Source organism: Procambarus clarkii, chromosome 33 (genome assembly GCF_040958095.1).
Source record: "Procambarus clarkii isolate CNS0578487 chromosome 33, FALCON_Pclarkii_2.0, whole genome shotgun sequence".
Taxonomy (NCBI): domain Eukaryota; kingdom Metazoa; phylum Arthropoda; class Malacostraca; order Decapoda; family Cambaridae; genus Procambarus; species Procambarus clarkii.
This window is the reverse complement of record NC_091182.1, coordinates 3,905,892-3,923,412: the sequence shown is the minus strand read 5'-3', so window position 1 is coordinate 3,923,412 and position 17,521 is coordinate 3,905,892.

The following is a 17,521-nucleotide window of genomic DNA, read 5'->3' as shown; positions in this document are numbered from 1 at the left end:
TGTTCGTTGTTGAGATGTTCGTTGTTGTGGTGTTCGTTGATGTGGTGTTCGTTGTTGTAGTGTTCGTTGTTGTAGTGTTCGTTGTTGTAGTGTTCCTGGTTGTGGAGTTCGTTCTTATAACGTTCGTTGTTGTTGTGTTCGTTGTTCTAATGTTCGTTGTTGTGATGTTCGTTGTTATAGCGTTCGTTGTTGTAGTGTTTGTTGTTGTAGTGTTCGTTGTTGTAATGTTAGTTGTTGTAGTGTTCATTTTTGTAATTGTCGTTGTTATGGTGTTCGTTGTTGTAGTGTTTGTTGTTGTGGTGTTCGTTGTTGAAGTGTTCGTTGTTGTTTTGTTCGTTGTTGTAGTGTTCAATGTTGTATTGTTCGTTGTAGTAGTGTTAATTATTGTAGTGTTAATTATTGTAGTGTTCGTTGTAGTGGTGTTCGTTGTAGTGGTGTTCTTTGTTGTAATGGTCGTTTTTGTGATTTTCGTTGTTCTGATTTTCGTTGTTGTAGTGCTCATTATTGTGGTGTTCGTTGTTGAGATGTTCGTTGTTGTGATGTTTGTTGTTGTGATGTTCGTTCTTGTGGTGTTCGTTGTTGTAGTGTTCGTTGTTGAGATGTTCGTTGTTGTGGTGTGTTACCATCCTTGAGACTAAATAAGGTTCTTCTCCCCGCAGTGCAATAAAAAAGATAATAAATCGGCCTTGCCAATAATTGATTAGGGGTAAAGATACATCACTGCATAAAATGGAGAACAATATATTTATGCTAAGGGGGACAATCATAACAATATTTAAATGTATAATAGCCAGAAATATTCTTCAGCATGCAATATCACAGAATGAAATTAATTATTGAGACATGAGCAATATCACCAGAACATGGATTAATCAATAGTAACACTCATATCATCTAACCAGATAATTAACATTTATATGGGCTAAAATAACAGTGACCAATGACTTAACTTAAAACATGACTCCTCCCGAATACAGCTGCCACGCTTCTGCCCACGCCTTGGTTCGCAGGCCAAGCGTCTACCAAAAAATCAACTAACCGTCCACACAAACATTGTGGAAATTCTAATAATAAAACGCAGCACTAATATTCAAAACATTGTTAAACTAAAGAGTAGTAAACACTGGTACAACATTCCATACAATAATACGAAAACCAAATATGGGAATAAATCAAGGTAAAACTATAAACACTCCATTGACAACAATGTTCCCACACTGGTCATATCCAAATATGGTCAACCGCCCACACGGAGAAACTACATGAGAAATTAACACCAAAAAGCCTCACACAATATAATGTAACTCAGGCACACTACAGCATGCTATAATATATATATATAACATACAAAATCTTATATCATACAACTGGATGCTATATTAAAGAACAAGACAATAAAGTAATATGAGAATCAAGAGTAATGGCAGAATCCTAGTGAGATTCGTAACATCCCTCATGTCCCCTAAGAAAAAAAATGAAATTAACTGAAGGTTGATTTCATTTTTTCCAAAATTTCATACATCTTATAAATAAAAACACTACATAGGTTTCACTGGAGTATGCAAATTTATCTCTCCAGGGTACTATCTCATTTATATCACTTAGTTTCAGATCATATTTCACACTCTTATCAACAACATTATCATTATTAGAATTGTCAGGAAAGGTAGCTGCTTTCACACAGTTATCACGGCAATTTATCTTTCTATCTGTTGCTACTATTTCTCTAAGATCAGTCCCGTATTTCCATGTGATTCCTTTTCCACATGGTGAATTTTTCCAAGACAGGCTCCATTTTCCATTTCTCCCTTTTTCTGGAGCTGAACTGCTTAATTGAAGCTGACTGGATGTTGAGTAGATTTGGGACTTCTCCTGGGTATGCTCTGACACAGACATCTGCTCTTCATCACTCTTGATCCTCTGTGGAACACATACTCTCGCCCAATGGATACTAAAATTAGAGAAATAAGCATTAAACCTCACAATTATGTATAAAACATTCCCATTCATAGAACCTTCCGAAACACAAGACACCGACTTAGCAAACCAAGAAATACAACCCAAGATAAGTGCAAAGACTACCTGATCGAACTGACTCAGATGATCCATAAGGAACACAGAAATCAATTGCCTCATAACTCTGTCATAACGATCAGTGAAAGAAAACAGGCATATGCCTAGGCACCCTATCTCAATCATAACTCTCAAGACAAGTTCAAACCTCCTGATGGTGAACTTGAACACAACACACACTATCATCAACCTTCTAGTCTTCCAAAAGACTAAGTAAAACATGCCGAAAACTTGACAACCCTCACCATCACTTCCCAAGTGATTTACGTCTGATGACAAACAATCAACCAAAAGGTTTAAGGGTCTTAACATCTTGAAGATGCACAGCAGATTACCTGAGAAACGCCCAAGGACAATCTGAAACCCTTCACAATGATTATCACTAGGTAGGATAACCTTATCCCCCAACTGGAAATACACACCTGGAGCCTCAAACATCTGCTCCCCAGTATGATTTAATCCTTCACCCACAATATGACTCTGAAAGTCAACACCACACTTGAGTGGAACATACACTTTTATCACTCGTGCATCAAAATTAACTGGATCTGAATATAGAGATACTGCTCTAGTATAACTCACCACTTCCTCAGAACTACTGGTTGCACAACCTACTTGAGTAAACTGTCTCTGCTCAACCACAAGGCTGGACAAAGATGTCCCACAGTCCATTACTTCACAAGAAAATGGTTCCTGCAGAATAAAAGTAGATTTCAACATCCTACACACACTCTGACTCAATGTACACAATGAGAAATACTTACTCCACATGGAATAAGAATCACAACCCACAAATCTCCGCAACTTAGATCCAAATGCTACTTTACCACTCTTAATTGTTTTACCAAAATTTCCTCCCATGACTTCTGGAGCTGCTTGGAGTACTGTCTGCTCACAATCAATAATATCACTACCAAGCTGGGTCACATCCTCACAGACAGCTGAAGAGGGAGGCTCAATGGGTCTCCATCTACTCAACAGAAGCTGATCCTCTGACTGCTCTCCCACACTCTCCAGAACTGGATCTACAGTACAGACTGTCTCCTTGCTTCTCTCTGAAATCTTAGGGTCAGTTCTACTCAATGCACAAAAATTAAGGGAATCTGAAGCGAGCGGGCAAGTAACAGGTAGTTTGACCTCCTCCCCTATACTATCACCTTGACTAGGGTGAGGCGGGGCCTCTACAACAGACTTACTCTCGACAACTGATTCTAAACTTGGAGTGAGCGGGAATACTTCTGCCAACCCGACATCTTGTCCTAAACCATTCACTTGGCTGGAATACAGAGTCGTGGCTTTTAAGTTTCTCTCAACTCCTGGCACAACGTTCGTAGTGAGCGGGCAAGACAATGGTACATGGACATCCTTTCCCAATTTATTGGAATAAAGCAGAGTCATAGTATCAGGCTTACTCTCAACAACTAAATCGGCCACACAGGAATCTGGAACAACCACATCCCACTTCTCCACTGAAGAGGTACTGGTTACTGGAACAAATGCTTGAGTAACAACAACAGAACTGAACACTGGATTAATAATAGTACTGACATCAGCACAGGTAGAATGGACAAAACCATCTATTACAACCGGTTGTTCATTCCTAGAACTAACTTCAGCACAGGCAGAATAAACAACATGGTCTGCAACTGGCTGGTTAAACAAACTGGGATCAATCTCACCCACAACATGATTTATGGCCACATCATTACCCAATATAACATCCACACCTGGGATGGGCAACTGTGTACTAACACCCACAGTGCATACACTTGGAGTAATGGTGGATCTTAAAGTAACATCTATCAGAGGTACAGTTTTACATCCTGCAACACTCTGAAGAACTACAGACTTCCTAGTATCTCTCTTTTCAACATTAGAGAGTATACTGGCAGAAATTAAGGTTTGGGAAGCACCAGTATCACGAAGAAGAACCACTGGCTTCCATTTCCCATTAACACACAAAACTTCACCTGAAGACATATATGGAGAATACTGTTTCACCCAATTGGGGTTTACAGTTACATGTTCCTTAGTTAATTTATTTTGCACACCTCTACAATAAATGAGACCAGTTGGTCTTAACTCTGGGTGCAAAACATAACATGAATTTACCACATGACCTCTTCTCCTGCAATGCTTGCAATACCTGCTAGTGGTCGGAACAGCCGAACCCACTGCAGGCTTAATCACTACATTACATGAGGTTGACAACCCTGTCTGTTCCTCAGATTTAGGCTTTACAGGAGAAGGGTTAAGGGGAGAAGGTGAAGTAGCTGGTCGAGTCTGGAAAACATGATTTTTATGAGCATAATGATTAGTTTTAGCATTAAAATGGTTAATTGGTGCTCTGAAAGGTACTTTAGTAAGTAGTTCATGCTCATCAGCTAGCTTGGGCTAATTTGATAAGATCAGTGGTTTGTTTATTTTCAGCCATAAATAAAGCTAATTTCTCTGGTAGACATCCCACTACTTCCTCAGTTACTATGAGGTTTCTTAAAGTCTCAAACTCTGTAATATTAAGTGCTTTAATCCATTTGTCAAAGTGATTTAATTTTACTCTTACAAAGTCAGAAATAGTCTGGTCATGTGCTCTTTTTAAACTTCTGAATTTTATTCTATGTGCCTCTGGGATCTGCTGGTAAGCATTCAAAATCCTTTGCTGAACAAATTTAAAATCGAAAGAATTCTCAGCCGGCAAAGATGATAATACCTCTTGAGATTTACCCTTAAATTGTCCTTGTAATATGCTAACCCATTGATCGACAGGCCAGTTCATGCTGACTGCTAGTTCTTAAAATGCAAGAAAAATATTTCTGGATCTTCTTCATTAAACTTAGGTAATTCTACATGTTTACTGTACTTGGAAGAACTATTTGCACTCTCTGGATTATTACTAGTGTTACCTTGCCCTGCTGCAATTCTCTGCTGTTCTAACCTGTTATTATTTCAGCCATACTCTGCTGAATTTCTAATTGTCTAGTCTGCTGCTCTGCTAGTCTTAACTGAGCCTCCAACTCAAGGTGTTTTGTCTGGTTCTGTAACTCTAACCTCTGCTTGTCTGCTTCCAACATCTGCTTGTCTGCTTCCAACCTCTGCTTGTCTGCTTCCAGCCTAGCCATTTCTAATTTAGTCTCCAATTCCAACTTTAAGATTGCCACCTTGTTACTTGACTCTTCTTCTAACTCTCCCAAACACTCTTCTTCAAGTCTCTCCTCCTCCACCAAGTGTGTGACAATCACTCTTAACACTTGAGCTTTCAACATTTTACTGGAAATTGCTATGTTCAATTTATCAGCCAGCAATAACAAACCAGACTTCTTTAAGTCTTTAATTTTACCAAAATTTGGCTGATATACCAGCGCAGCAACCTGATCCTCCATGGTTGGCTCAATAATCACAACTTACACTTGAAACAACACTGAAAATTATGCTTGGTCCCTGGCACAAGCTAAACACTTACCTCAAATCGTGAACCGTTGAGAAGTTTTAACAGCAGCTCAGATTGAACAGATAATTTCACAGACTTGATTAGGTGTCACTAGATAATCACAGAGTACCTAGGAAGGCAATTGCTATTAATAATTAGCACTGTTAATTGTACCACATTACAGGGAATTAAGGCTTATTATCCAGACACAGGCCCTTATTTGTTACCACCCTTGAGACTAAATAAGGTTCTTCTCCCCGCAGTGCAATAAAAAAGATAATAAATCGGCCTTGCCAATAATTGTCTAGGGGTAAAGATACATCACTGCATAAAATGGAGAACAATATATTTATGCTAAGGGGGACAATCATAACAATATTTAAATGTATAATAGCCAGAAATATTCTTCAGCATGCAATATCATAGAATGAAATTAATTATTGAGACATGAGCAATATCACCAGAACATGGATTAATCAATAGTAACACTCATATCATCTAACCAGATAATTAACATTTATATGGGCTAAAATAACAGTGACCAATGACTTAACTTAAAACATGACTCCTCCGAATACAGCTGACACGCTTCTGCCCACGCCTTGGTCCGCAGGCCAAGCGTCTACCAAAAAATCAACTAACCGTCCACACAAACATTGTGGAAATTCTAATAATAAAACGCAGCACTAATATTCAAAACATTGTTAAACTAAAGAGTAGTAAACACTGGTACAAACATTCCATACAATAATACGGAAACCAAATATGGGAATAAATCAAGGTAAAACTATAAACACTCCATTGACAACAATGTTCCCACACTGGCCATATCCAAATATGGTCAACCGCCCACACGGAGAAACTACATGAGAAATTAACACCAAAAGCCTCACACAATATAATGTAACTCAGGCACACTACAGCATGCTATAATATATATATATAACATACAAAATCTTATATCATACAACTGGATGCTATATTAAAGAACAAGACAATAAAGTAATATGAGAATCAAGAGTAATGGCAGAATCCTAGTGAGATTCGTAACATGGTGCTCGTTGTTGTAGTGTTCATTGTTTTAGTGTTCGTAGTTGAGATGTTCGTTGTTGACACGTTCGATGTTGAGATGTTCGTTGTTGAGATGTTCATTGTTGTGGTCTTCGTTGTTGTGATGTTCGTTGTTGTGGTGTTCGTTGGTGTAGTGTTTGTTGTTGAGATGTTCGTTGTTGAGATGTTCGTTGTTGTAAAGTTCGTTGTTGTGGTGATTGTTGTTAAGATGTTCGTAGTTCTAGTGTTCGTTGTTGTAGTGTTCGTTGTTGAAGTGTTCGTTGTTCTGATTTTCGTTGTTGTAGTGTTCATTATTGTGGTGTTCGTTGTTATGGTGTTCGTTGTTTTAGTGTTCGTTGTTGTAGTGTTCATTATTGTGGTGTTCGTTGTTGTGGTGTTCGTTGTTCTAGTGTTCGTTGTTGTAATGTTCGTTGTTGAGATGTTCGTTGTTGAGATGTTCGTTTTTGTGATGGTCGTTGTTGTGATGTTCGTTGTTGTAGTGTTCGTTGTTGAGATGTTCGTTGTTGTGGTGTTTGTTGTTTTAGTGTTCATTGTTGTAGTGCTCATTGTTGAGATGTTCGTTGTTGAGATGTTCGTTGTTGTAGTGTTCGTTGTTTTAGTGTTCGTTGTTGTAGTGTTCGTTGTTGTGGTGTTCGTTGTGGTAGTGTTCATTGTTGTAGTGTTCGTTGTTGTAGTGTTCGTTGTTTTGGTGTTCGTTGTTGTGGTGTTCGTTGTTGTACTGTTCGTTGTTGTAGTGTTCGTTGTTGTAGTGTTTATTGTAATAATGTTCGTTGTTGTAGTGTTTGTTGTTGTAGTGTTCGTTGTTGTAGTGTATGTTGTTGTAGTGTTCCTTGTTGTAGTGTTCCTTGTTGTGAAGTTCGTTCTTATAACGTTCGTTGTTGTAGTGTTCGTGGTTCTAATGTTCGTTGTTGTGGTGTTCGTTGTTGTAGCGTCCCTTGTTGTAGTGTTTGTTGTTGTAGTGTTCGTTGTTGTAATGTTAGTTGTTGTAGTGTTCATTGTTGTAATTTTCGTTGTTGTGGTGTTCGTTGTTGTAGTGTTCGTTGTTGTGGTGTTCGTTGCTGTGGTGTTCGTTGTTGTAGTGTTCGTTGTTGTGGTGTTCGTTGTTGTGGTGTTCGTTGTTGTAGTGTTCATTGTTGTAGTGTTCATTGTTGTTCGTTGTTGTAGTGTTATATGTTTTAGTGTTCGTTGTAGTGGTGTTCGTTGTTGTAATGGTCGTTTTTGTGATTTTCGTTGTTGTAATGTTCGTTGTTGAGGTGTTCGTTGTTGTAAAGTTCGTTGTTGTAGAGTTCGTTGTTGTGGTGTTCGTTGCTGAATTGTTCTTTGTTGTGGTGTTCGTTGTTGTAAAGTTCGTTGTTGTGGTGTTTGTTGTTAAGGTTTTCGAAGTTGTAGTGTTCGTTGTTGTAGTGTTCGTTGTTCTGATTTTCGTTGTTGTAGTGTTCGTTTTTGAGATGTTCGTTGTTGTGATGTTCGTTGTTGTGATGTTCGTTCTTGTGGTGTTCGTTGTTGTAGTGTTCGTTGTTGAGATGTTCGTTGTTGTGGTGCTCGTTGTTGTAGTGTTCATTGTTGTAGTGTTCGTAGTTGAGATGTTCGTTGTTGAAACGTTCGATGTTGAGATGTTCGTTGTTGAGATGTTCGTTGTTGTGGTGTTCGTTGTTGTGATGTTCATTGTTGTGGTGTTCGTTGTTGTAGTGTTCGTTCTTGAGAGGTTCGTTGTTGAGATGTTCGTTATTGAGATGTTCGTTGTTGTAAAGTTCGTTGTTGTGGTGTTTGTTGTTGAGATGTTCGTAGTTGTAGAGTTCGTTGTTGAGATGTTCGTTGTTGTGGTGTTCGTTGTTGTGATGTTCGTTGTTGTGGTGTTTTTGTTTATAGTGTTCGTTGTTGAGAGGTTCGTTGTTGAGATGTTCGTTGTTGAGATGTTGGTTGTTGTAAAGTTCGTTGTTGTGGTGTTTGTTGTTGAGATGTTCGTTTGTTGAGATGTTGGTTGTTGTAAAGTTCGTGTTGTGGTGTTTGTTGTTGAGATGTTCGTAGTTGTAGAGTTCGTTGTTGAGATGTTTGTTGTTGTGGTGTTCGTTGTTCTAGTGTTCGTTGTTGTAGTGTTCATTATTGTGGTGTTCGTTGTTGGGTGTTCATTGTTCTAGTGTTCGTTGTTGTAGTGTTCATTGTTGTAGTGTTCGTTGTTGTAGTGTTCGTTGTTTTAGTGTTCGTTGTTGTAGTGTTCGTTGTTGTGGTGTTCGTTGTTGTAATGGTCGTTGTTGTGATATTCGTTGTTGTAATGTTCGTTGTTGAGGTGTTCGTTGTTGTAAAGTTCGTTGTTGTGGAGTTCGTTGTTGTGGTGTTCGTTGGTGAATTGTTCTTTGTTCTGGTGTTCGTTGTTGTAAAGTTCGTTGTTGTGGTGTTTGTTGTTAAGTTTTCGAAGTTGTAGTGTTCGTTGTTGTAGTGTTCGTTGTTCTGATTTTCGTTGTTGTAGTGTTCGTTTTTGAGATGTTCGTTGTTGTGATGTTCGTTGTTGTGATGTTCGTTCTTGTGGTGTTCGTTGTTGTAGTGTTCGTTGTTGAGATGTTCGTTGTGGTGCTCGTTGTTGTAGTGTTCATTGTTGTAGTGTTCGTAGTTGAGATGTTCGTTGTTGAAACGTTCGATGTTGAGACGTTCGTTGTTGAGATGTTCGTTGTTGTGGTGTTCGTTGTTGTGATGTTCATTGTTGTGGTGTTCGTTGTTGTAGTGTTCATTATTGTGGTGTTCGTTGTTGGGTGTTCATTGTTCTAGTGTTCGTTGTGTAGTGTTCATTGTTGTAGTGTTCGTTGTTGTAGTGTTCGTTGTTTTAGTGTTCGTTGTTGTAGTGTTCGTTGTTGTGGTGTTCGTTGTGGTAGTGTTCGTTGTTGTAGTGTTCGTTGTTGTAGTGTTCGTTGTTTTGGTGTTCGTTGTTGTAGTGTCATTATTGTTGTGTTCGTTGTTGTAGTGTTTGTTGTTGTAATGGTCGTTGTTGTGATTTTCGTTGTTGTAATGTTCGTTGTTGAGGTGTTCGTTGTTGTAAAGTTCGTTGTTGTGATGTTCGTTGTTGTAGTGTTCGTTGTTGAGATGTTCGTTGTTGAGATGTTCGTTGTTGTAGTGTTCGTTGTTTTAGTGTTCGTTGTTGTAGTGTTCGGTGTTGTGGTGTTCGTTGTGGTAGTGTTCGTTGTTGTAGTGTTCGTTGTTGTATTGTTCGTTGTTTAGGTGTTCGTTGTTGTAGTGTTCGTTCTTGTAGTGTTCGTTGTTGAAATATTCGTTGTTGAGATGTTCGTTGTTGTAGTGTTCGTTGTTGAGATGTTCGTTGTTGAGAGGATCGTTGTTGAGATGTTCGTTGTTGTGGTGGTCGTTGTTGCAATGTTCGTTGTTGTGATGTTCGTTGTTGTAGTGTTCGTTGTTGAGATATTCGTTGTTGAGATGTTCGTTGTTGAGATCGTTGTGTGGTGTTCGTTGATGTGGTGTTCGTTGTTGTATTGTTTGTTGTTGTAGTGTTCGTTGTTGTAATGTTAGTTGTTGTAGTGTTCGTTGTTGTGGTGTTCGTTGTTGTGGTGTTCGTGTTGTGTTCGTTGTTGTGTGTTGTTGTGTGTGTTCGTTGTTGTAGTGTTCGTTGTTGTGTGTTCGTTGTTGTAGTGTTCGTTGTTGTTTTGTTCGTTTTTTCTTTTTTTTTTTTTTCGTTTTGTAGTGTTAATTATTGTAGTGTTCGTTGTAGTGGTGTTCGTTGTTGTAATGGTCGTTGTTGTGATTTTCGTTGTTGTAATGTTCGTTGTTGAGGTGTTCGTTGTTGTAAAGTTCGTTGTTGTGGTGTTCGTTGTTGGGTGTTCATTGTTCTAGTGTTCGTTGTTGTAGTGTTCATTGTTGTAGTGTTCGTTGTTGTAGTGTTCGTTGTTTTAGTGTTCGTTGTTGTAGTGTTCGTTGTTGTGGTGTTCGATGTGGTAGTGTTCGTTGTTGTAGTGTTCGTTGTTGTAGTGTTCGTTGTTTTGGTGTTCGTTGTTGTAGTGTTCATTATTGTTGTGTTCGTTGTTGTAGTGTTCGTTGTTGTAGTGTTCGTTGTTTTGGTGTTCGTTGTTGTAGTGTTCGTTGTTTTAGTGTTCGTTGTTGTAGTGTTCGTTGTTGTGGTGTTCGTTGTGGTAGTGTTCGTTGTTGTAGTGTTCGTTGTTGTAGTGTTCGTTGTTTTGGTGTTCGTTGTTGTAGTGTGCGTTGTTGAGATGTTCGTTGTTGAGATGTTCGTTGTTGTAGTGTTCGTTGTTTTAGTGTTCGTGTTGTAGTGTTCGTTGTTGTGGTGTTCGTTGTGGTAGTGTTCGTTGTTGTAGTGTTCGTTGTTGTAGTGTTCGTTGTTGAGATGTTCGTTGTTGAGATGTTCGTTGTTGTAGTGTTCGTTGTTGAGATGTTCGTTGTTGTGGTGTTCGTTGTTGTGGTGTTCGTTGTTGTAGTGTTCGTTGTTGTGGTGTTCGTTGTTGTGGTGTTCGTTGTTGTAGTGTTCGTTGTTGTTTTGTTCGTTGTTGTAGTGTTTAATGTTGTATTGTTCGTTGTTGTAGTGTTAATTATTGTAGTGTTCGTTGTAGTGGTGTTCGTTGTTGTAATGGTCGTTGTTGTGATTTTCGTTGTTGTAATGTTCGTTGTTGAGGTGTTCGTTGTTGTAAAGTTCGTTGTTGTGGTGTTCGTTGTTGGGTGTTCATTGTTCTAGTGTTCGTTGTTGTAGTGTTCATTGTTGTAGTGTTCGTTGTTGTAGTGTTCGTTGTTGTAGTGTTCGTTGTTTTGGTGTTCGTTGTTGTAGTGTTCATTATTGTGTGTTCGTTGTTGTAGTGTTCGTTGTTGTAGTGTTCGTTGTTTTGGTGTTCGTTGTTGTAGTGTTCGTTGTTTTAGTGTTCGTTGTTGTAGTGTTCGTTGTTGTGGTGTTCGTTGTGGTAGTGTTCGTTGTTGTAGTGTTCGTTGTTGTAGTGTTCGTTGTTTTGGTGTTCGTTGTTGTAGTGTGCGTTGTTGTGGTGTTCGATGTGGTAGTGTTCGTTGTTGTAGTGTTCGTTGTTGTAGTGTTCGTTGTTTTGGTGTTCGTTGTTGTAGTGTTCATTATTGTTGTGTTCGTTGTTGTAGTGTTCGTTGTTGTAGTGTTCGTTGTTTTGGTGTTCGTTGTTGTAGTGTTCGTTGTTTTAGTGTTCGTTGTTGTAGTGTTCGTTGTTGTGGTGTTCGTTGTGGTAGTGTTCGTTGTTGTAGTGTTCGTTGTTGTAGTGTTCGTTGTTTTGGTGTTCGTTGTTGTAGTGTGCGTTGTTGAGATGTTCGTTGTTGAGATGTTCGTTGTTGTAGTGTTCGTTGTTTTAGTGTTCGTTGTTGTAGTGTTCGTTGTTGTGGTGTTCGTTGTGGTAGTGTTCGTTGTTGTAGTGTTCGTTGTTGTAGTGTTCGTTGTTGAGATGTTCGTTGTTGAGATGTTCGTTGTTGTAGTGTTCGTTGTTGAGATGTTCGTTGTTGTGGTGTTCGTTGATGTGGTGTTCGTTGTTTTAGTGTTCGTTGTTGTAGTGTTCGTTGTTGTAGTGTTCGTTGTTGTAGTGTTCGTTGTTGTAGTGTTCATTGTTGTTAAGTTCGTTGTTGTAGTGTTCGTTGTTGTAGTGTTCGTTGTTGTAATGTTCGTTGTTGTGGTGTTCGTTGTTGTACTGTTCGTTGTTGTTGTGTTCGTTCTTGTAGTGTTCATTGTTGTAACGTTCGTTGTTGTAGTGCTTGTTGTTGTAGTGTTCGTTGTTGTAGTGTATGTTGTTGAAGAGTTCGTTGTTGTAGTATTTCTTGTTGTGGAGTTCGTTCTTATAGCGTTCGTTGTTGTAGTGTTCGTTGTTCTAATGTTCGTTGTTGTGGTGTTCGTTGTTGGGTTCGTTGTTGTAGTGTTCGTTGTTGTGGTGTTCGTTGTTGTGGTGTTCGTTATTGTAGTGTTCGTTGTTGAAGTGTTTGTTGTTGTTTTGTTCGTAGTTGTAGTGTTCAATGTTGTATTGTTCGTTGTTGTAGTGTTAATTATTGTAGAGTTCGTTGTAGTGGTGTTCGTTGTTGTAATGGTCGTTTTTGTGATTTTCGTTGTTGTAATGTTCGTTGGTGAGGTGTTCGTTGTTGTAAAGTTCGTTGTTGTGGAGATCGTTGTTGTGGTGTTCGTTGTTGTATTGTTCGTTGTTGTGGTGTTTGTTGTTGTAAAGTTCGTTGTTGTGGTGTTTGTTGTTAAGGTTTTCGTAGTTGTAGTGTTCGTTGTTTTAGTGTACGTTGTTCTGATTTTCGTTGTTGTAGTGTTCATTATTGTGGTGTTCGTTGTTGAAATGTTCGTTGTTGTAGTGTTCGTTGTTGTTTTGTTGTGATGTTCGTTGTTGTGGTGTTCGTTGTTGTGGTGTTCGTTGTTTATAGTGTTCGTTGTTGTATGGTTCGTTTTTGAGATGTTCGCTGTTGAGATGTTCGTTGTTGTAGTGTTCGTTGTTGTATGTTCGTTGTTGTGTTGTTTTGTTGTTGTGTTCGTTTGTAGTGGTTCGTTGTTGTAGTGTTCGTTGTTGAAGTGTTCGTTGTTCTGTTTCGTTGTTGTAAGTGTTCTTTTATGTTGTTCGTTGTTGTGTTGTTCGTTGTTCTAGTGTTCGTTGTTGTAGTGTTCATTATTGTGGTGTTCGTTGTTGTGGTGTTCGTTGTTCTAGTGTTCGTTGTTGTAGGTTCGTTGTTGAGTGTTTGTTGTTGAGATGTTCGTTTTTGTGTGGTCGTTGTTTGTGTGTTCGTTGTTGTAGTGTTCGTTGTTGAGATGTTCGTTGTTGAGATGTTCGTTGTTGTAGTGTTCGTTGTTTTAGTGTTCGTTGTTGTAGTGTTCGTTGTTGTGGTGTTCGTTGTGGTAGTGTTCGTTGTTGTAGTGTGCGTTGTTGTATTGGTTCGTTTTTTGGTGTTCGTTGTTGTAGTGTTCGTTGTTGTAGTGTTCGTTGTTGAAATATTCGTTGTTGAGATGTTCGTTGTTGTAGTGTTCGTTGTTGTTGAGATGTTCGTAGTTGAGAGGTTCGTTGCTGAGATGTTCGTTGTTGTGGTGGTCGTTGTTGTAATGTTCGTTGTGATGTTCGTTGTTGTAGTGTTCGTTGTTTTAGTGTTCGTTGTTGTAGTGTTCGTTGTTGTGGTGTTCGTTGTGGTAGTGTTCGTTGTTGTAGTGTTCGTTGTTGTAGTGTTCGTTGTTGAGATGTTCGTTGTTGAGATGTTTGTTGTTGTAGTGTTCGTTTTTGAGATGTTTGCTGTTGAGAGGTTCGTTGTTGAGATGTTCGTTGTTGTGGTGGTCGTTGTTGTAATGTTCGTTGTTGTGATGTTCGTTGTTGTAGTGTTTGTTGTTGAGATATTCGTTGTTGAGATGTTCGTTGTTGAGATGTTCGTTGTTGTGGTGTTCGTTAATGTGGTGTTCGTTGTTTTAGTGTTCGTTGCTGTAGTGTTCGTTGTTGTAGTGTTCTTTGTTGTAGTGTTCGTTGTTGTAGTGTTCATTGTTGTAAAGTTCGTTGTTGTAGTGTTCGTTGTTGTAGTGTTCGTTGTTGTAATGTTCGTTGTTGTGGTGTTCGTTGTTGTACTGTTCGTTGTTGTTGTGTTCGTTCTTGTAGTGTTCATTGTTGTAACGTTCGTTGTTGTAGTGTTTTTTGTTGTAGTGTTCGTTGTTGTAGTTTATGTTGTTGAAGAGTTCGTTGTTGTAGTATTTCTTGTTGTGGAGTTCGTTCTTATAACGTTCGTTGTTGTAGTGTTCGTTGTTCTAATGTTCGTTGTTGTGGTGTTCGTTGTTGTGGTGTTCGTTGTTGTAGTGTTCGTTGTTGTGGTGTTCGTTGTTGTGGTGTTCGTTATTGTAGTGTTCGTTGTTGAAGTGTTCGTTGTTGTTTTATTCGTAGTTGTAGTATTCAATGTTGTATTGTTCGTTGTTGTAGTGTTAATTATTGTAGAGTTCGTTGTAGTGGTGTTCGTTGTTGTAATGGTCGTTTTTGTGATTTTCGTTGTTGTAATGTTCGTTGTTGAGGAGTTCGTTGTTGTAAAGTTCGTTGTTGTGGAGTTCGTTGTTGTGGTGTTCGTTGTTTATAGTGTTCGTTGTTGTGAGGTTCGTTTTTGAGATGTTCGCTGTTGAGATGTTCGTTGTTGTAAAGTTCGTTGTTGTGGTGTTTGTTGTTAAGATGTTCGTAGTTGTAGTGTTCGTTGTTGTAGTGTTCATTGTTGAAGTGTTCGTTGTTCTGATTTTCGTTGTTGTAGTGTTCATTATTATGGTGTTCGTTGTTGTGGTGTTCGTTGTTCTAGTGTTCGTTGTTGTAGTGTTCATTATTGTGGTGTTCGTTGTTGTGGTGTTCGTTGTTCTAGTGTTCGTTGTTGTAGTGTTCGTTGTTGAGATGTTTGTTGTTGAGATGATCGTTTTTGTGATGGTCGTTGTTGTGATGTTCGTTGTTGTAGTGTTCGTTGTTGAGATGTTCGTTGTTGAGATGTTCGTTGTTGTAGTGTTCGTTGTTTTAGTGTTCGTTGTTGTAGTCTTCGTTGTTGTGGTGTTCGTTGTGGTAGTGTTCGTTGTTGTAGTGTTCGTTGTTGTATTGTTCGTTGTTTTGGTGTTCGTTGTTGTAGTGTTCGTTGTTGTAGTGTTCGTTGTTGAAATATTCGTTGTTGAGATGTTCGTTGTTGTAGTGTTCGTTGTTGAGATGTTCGTTGTTGAGAGGATCGTTGTTGAGATGTTCGTTGTTGTGGTGGTCGTTGTTGCAATGTTCGTTGTTGTGATGTTCGTTGTTGTAGTGTTCGTTGTTGAGATATTCGTTGTTGAGATGTTCGTTGTTGAGATGTTCGTTGTTGTGGTGTTCGTTGATGTGGTGTTCGTTGTTTTAGTGTTCGTTGTTGTAGTGTTCGTTGTTGTAGTGTTCGTTGTTGTAGTGTTCGTTGTTGTAGTGTTCATTGTTGTAAAGTTCGTTGTTGTAGTGTTCGTTGTTGTAGTGTTCGTTGTTGTAATGTTCGTTGTTGTGGTGTTCGTTGTTGTACTGTTCGTTGTTGTAGTGTTCGTTCTTGTAGTGTTCATTGTTGTAACGTTCGTTGTTGTAGTGTTTGTTGTTGTAGTGTTCGTTGTTGTAGTGTATGTTGTTGAAGAGTTCGTTGTTGTAGTATTTCTTGTTGTGGAGTTCGTTCTTTTAACGTTAGTTGTTGTAGTGTTCGTTGTTCTAATGTTCGTTGTTGTGGTGTTCGTTGTTGTAGTGTTCGTTGTTGTGGTGTTCGTTGTTGTGGTGTTCGTTATTGTAGTGTTCGTTGTTGAAGTGTTCGTTGTTGTTTTGTTCGTAGTTGTAGTGTTCAATATTGTATTGTTCGTTGTTGTAGTGTTAATTATTGTAGAGTTCGTTGTAGTGGTGTTCGTTGTTGTAATGGTCGTTTTTGTGATTTTCGTTGTTGTAATGTTCGTTGTTGAGGTGTTCGTTGTTGTAAAGTTCGTTGTTGTGGAGTTCGTTGTTGTGGTGTTCGTTGTTGTATTGTTCGTTGTTGTGGTGTTTGTTGTTGTAAAGTTCGTTGTTGTGGTGTTTGTTGTTAAGGTTTTCGTAGTTGTAGTGTTCGTTGTTGTAGTGTTCGTTGTTCTGATTTTCGTTGTTGTAGTGTTCATTATTGTGGTGTTCGTTGTTGAGATGTTCGTTGTTGTAGTGTTCGTTGTTGTGATGTTCATTGTTGTGATGTTCGTTGTTTATAGTGTTCGTTGTTGTGAGGTTCGTTTTTGAGATGTTCGCTGTTGAGATGTTTGTTGTTGTAAAGTTCGTTGTTGTGGTGTTTGTTGTTAAGATGTTCGTAGTTGTAGTGTTCGTTGTTGTAGTGTTCGTTGTTGAAGTGTTCGTTGTTCTGATTTTCGTTGTTGTAGTGTTCATTATTATGGTGTTCGTTGTTGTGGTGTTCGTTGTTCTAGTGTTCGTTGTTGTAGTGTTCATTATTGTGGTGTTCGTTGTTGTGGTGTTCGTTGTTCTAGTGCTCGTTGTTGTAGTGTTCGTTGTTGTATTGTTCGTTGTTTAGGTGTTCGTTGTTGTAGTGTTCGTTCTTGTAGTGTTCGTTGTTGAAATATTCGTTGTTGAGATGTTTGTTGTTGAGATGTTCGTTTTTGTGATGGTCGTTGTTGTGATGTTCGTTGTTGTAGTGTTCGTTGTTGAGATGTTCGTTGTTGAGATGTTCGTTGTTGTAGTGTTCGTTGTTTTAGTGTTCGTTGTTGTAGTGTTCGGTGTTGTGGTGTTCGTTGTGGTAGTGTTCGTTGTTGTAGTGTTCGTTGTTGTATTGTTCGTTGTTTAGGTGTTCGTTGTTGTAGTGTTCGTTCTTGTAGTGTTCGTTGTTGAAATATTCGTTGTTGAGATGTTCGTTGTTGTAGTGTTCGTTGTTGAGATGTTCGTTGTTGAGAGGATCGTTGTTGAGATGTTCGTTGTTGTAGTGGTCGTTGTTGCAATGTTCGTTGTTGTGATGTTTGTTGTTGTAGTGTTCGTTGTTGAGATATTCGTTGTTGAGATGTTCGTTGTTGAGATGTTCGTTGTGTGGTGTTCGTTGATGTGGTGTTCGTTGTTGTATTGTTTGTTGTTGTAGTGTTCGTTGTTGTAATGTTAGTTGTTGTAGTGTTCGTTGTTGTGGTGTTCGTTGTTGTGGTGTTCGTTGTTGTAGTGTTCGTTGTTGTGGTGTTCGTTGTTGTGGTGTTCGTTGTTGTAGTGTTCGTTGTTGTTTTGTTCGTTGTTGTAGTGTTTAATGTTGTATTGTTCGTTGTTGTAGTGTTAATTATTGTAGTGTTCGTTGTAGTGGTGTTCGTTGTTGTAATGGTCGTTTTTGTGATTTTCGTTGTTGTAATGTTCGTTGTTGAGGTGTTCGTTGTTGTAAAGTTCGTTGTTGTGGAGTATGTTGTTCTGGTGTTCATTGTTGTATTGTTCGTTGTTGTGGTGTTCGTTGTTGTGGTGTTTGTTGTTAAGGTTTTCGTAGTTGTAGTGTTCGCTGTTGTAGTGTTCGTTGTTG